Source organism: Coregonus clupeaformis, chromosome 27 (assembly GCF_020615455.1).
Source record: "Coregonus clupeaformis isolate EN_2021a chromosome 27, ASM2061545v1, whole genome shotgun sequence".
In the NCBI taxonomy this organism is placed as follows: domain Eukaryota; kingdom Metazoa; phylum Chordata; class Actinopteri; order Salmoniformes; family Salmonidae; genus Coregonus; species Coregonus clupeaformis.
This window is the reverse complement of record NC_059218.1, coordinates 6,849,213-6,852,647: the sequence shown is the minus strand read 5'-3', so window position 1 is coordinate 6,852,647 and position 3,435 is coordinate 6,849,213. Positions and strand designations below refer to the sequence as shown.

General features: G+C 43.5%; 1 pseudogene; it reads left to right on the top strand.

Moving 5' to 3' along the window:
- The first annotated feature begins 2,284 nt into the window (after positions 1 to 2,284).
- LOC121542173 lies at positions 2,285 to 3,122 on the top strand (annotated as a pseudogene).
- The last annotated feature ends 313 nt before the right edge of the window (positions 3,123 to 3,435 follow it).

Below are 3,435 nucleotides of genomic sequence, written 5' to 3'. Positions count from 1 at the left end.
GCAGCGTGGATTTTTTGGGGGAAGTACATATTCTGCTGTCCTATCGCGCGTGCAATGATGTCCGAGTGGAAAAGAACAGTGTTTGTTGTTTGAAGTAACTTCTTTGTTGCAATATCGCAAACAGACTTGGCAGTTTCATCAAAAATGGATTCTAGCTTTAAATATGAAATATACTCATGTGATGATGTTTTCCAGACCTATATCCATCCTGCCCTGCCTTTCGAAAGTTTTTGAAAGACAAGTTAACAAACAGATCACCGACCATTTCAAATCCCACCGTTCCTTCTCCACTATGCAATCCGGTTTCCAAGCTAGTCATGGGTGCACTTCAGCCACGCTCAATGTCCTAAACGATATTATAACCGCGATTGATAAAAGACAGTACTGCGCAGCCGTATTCATTGACCTGGCCAAGGCTTTGGACTCTGTCAACCACCGCATTCTTATTGGCAGACTAAATAGCCTTGGTTTCTCTAATGACTGCCTCGCCTGGTTCACCAACTACTTCTCAGATAGAGTTCAATGTGTCAAATCGGAGGGCCTGTTGTCTGGACCTCTGGCCGTCTCTATGGGGGTGCCACAGGGTTAAATTCTCGGGCCGACTCTATTCTCTGTGTATATCAATGATGTCGCTTTGCTGCTGGTGAAGCTCGGATCCACCTCTATGCGGACGACACCATTTTGTATACATCTGGCTCTTCATTGGACACTGTGTTAACAAACCTCCAAACAAGCTTCAACGCCATACAACACTCCTTCCGTAGCCTCCAACTGCTCTTTAATTTATATATATATTTTTTAACACTAGTAAAACTAAATGCATGCTCTTCAACCGAACGCTGCTTACACCCCGCCCACCCGACTAGAATCACTACTTTCGGCGGGTCTGACCTAGAGTATGTGGACAACTACAAATACATAGGTGTCTGGTTAGACTGTAAACTCTCCTTCCAGACTCACATTAAGCATCTCCAATCAAAAGTTAGATCTAGAATCGGCTTCCTATTTTGCAACAAAGCCTCCTTCACTCATGCTACCAAACATGCCCTCGTAAAACTGACTATCCTACCGATCCTATTTACAAAATAGCCTCCAACACTCTACTCAGCAAATTGGATGTAATCTATCATAGTGCCATCCGTTTTGTCACCAAAGCCCCATATACTACCCACCATTGTGACCTGTATGCTTTTGTTGGCTGGCCCTCACTACATATTCATCGCCAAACCCACTGGCTCCAGGTCATCTATAAATCACTGCTAGGCAAATCCCTGTCATACCTTAGCTCACTGGTCACCATAGCAACACCCACCCATAGTCTGCACTCCAGCAGGTATATCTCACTGGTCATCCCCAAAGCCAACACCTCCTTTGGCCGCCATTCCTTCCAGTTCTCTGCTGCCAATGACTGGAACGAACTGCAAAAATCTCTGAAGCTGGAGACTCTTATCTCCCTCACTAACTTTAAGCGTCATTGTCAGAGCAGCTTACCGATCACTGCACCTGTACACAGCCATTCTGAAATTAGCCCACCCAACTACCTCATCCCCATATTGTTATTTATTTTGCTAATTTGCACCCCAGTATCTCTATTTGCACATCATCTCTTGCACATCTATCATTCCAGTGTTAATACAAAATTGTAACTATTTTGCACTATGGCCTATTTATTGCCTTACCTCCATAACTTACTACATTCGCACACACTGTATATATATTTTCTGTTTGTATTTTTTACTTTATGTTTTGTTTACCCCATATGTAACTCTGTGTTGTTGTTTTTATCGCACTGCTTTGCTTTATCTTGGCCAGGTCGCAGTTGTAAATGAGAACTTGTTCTCAACTGGCTTACCTGGTTAAATAAAGGTGAAATAAATAAATAAATAAATAAAATTCCTTCTCTTTAAGAATCTACACGAAGGATGTCGTACTATCTTTGGAGCATAGCCTCATGTCTTCTTGTGACATGCTTCGTGGTGTCTTTGCCAGCGTGCCATACTGGTCATTCCTCTGGAAGGAAGCTATTGGATTCACATGGACATTCTGATCAATGCCCTTCAGGCTCAAGGACACTCCGTGACTGTGGTACAAACAAACAAAAGCTGGTACATTAAAAAGGAGTCTACATATTACAGCTCTATTACAGTACATGTCACTGATGGATTTGACAAGGACTTGTGAAGCCAATTCTCAACACAATCCTCAATATATGTCTTGAGTCTGCAGGTGGAGGCCTTGTCATTCATGTCTAAAGTTCCTAAGATGATGGCTGAAATGGTGACCAATGATTGAAAACAAGGAGTTAATGAAGACCCTAAAGGAGACCCAGTATGACCTTGTCTATCTTCAGCTACCTCTAGTCTCCAACGTCCACTGGGTCACCCTTGGAGAGGGACATCAGGCCATCACACCATCCCCAATGTCTTACATTCCTATGACTGGATCAGGGCTGACGGACCAAATTATCTTCACAGAGAGTGAAGAATATGCTTATTAAATTGCTTGCTCAAGTTCAGGACAGGTTCTTAGGTTCCCTTTTACCAAGCGGTTTGTAATTAGTATTTCCATGTGTATTTTGACTTCAATTAGTTAATACAGGGGGCTGACTTCTGGCTCATGAGAGTTTACTTTGTGTTTGAGTTCCCTCGTCCCACCATGCCTAACGTCATCTATATTGGAGGGTTCCTGCGCAAACCAGCCAAGCCTCTTCCCCAAGACCTGGAGAAGTTTGTTCAGCGTTCAGGAGAGCATGGTGTTATTATTATGTCTTTGGGGACTTTCGTCAAGGATCTCCCAAGTGACCTAACAGATGAGATGGTGGTTGTTTTTGCCATTCTGCCTCAGAAGGTCATCTGGAGGCACATTGGAGACAGGCCAGCGACTCTGGGCAACAACACCTTACTAGTTGACTGGATGCCGCAGAATGATATACTAGGACATCCCAAGAAGAGGCTGTTTATAGCTCATGGAGGAGCCAATGGAGCTTAAGAGGCCATCTACCACGGAGTCCCCATCTACCACGGAGTCCCCTGTTTTTCGACCAGTATGACAACCTCCTTCGCCTGCAAGCGAGAGGAGGAGGAAAGAGTGTGACCATAGCCATGGTAGACAAGGGACAATAACGTCCTCACTGCTGTACACTGTGGATGTCATGGTGTTCATTCTAGCTGTTGTGCTACTGATTCTGTGGACTACTGTTGCTTTTATCAGGTGTTTATGCTTCAGAATGTGTTGTTGATGGAAAATGAAACACAAGTAACTGAAAATAAGTTAAAAAAAGGGTACTGATGATGATTGTTTATTGGGTTGAATAGTACCACTATTTGGTTGAATAGTAATCCTAATAATAGAATAGCCACTAATAGTAGCAGCAGGTAGCCTCAAGGTTAGAGTGTTGGGCTAGTAACCAAAAGGTCACTGGTTTGAATCCTAGAG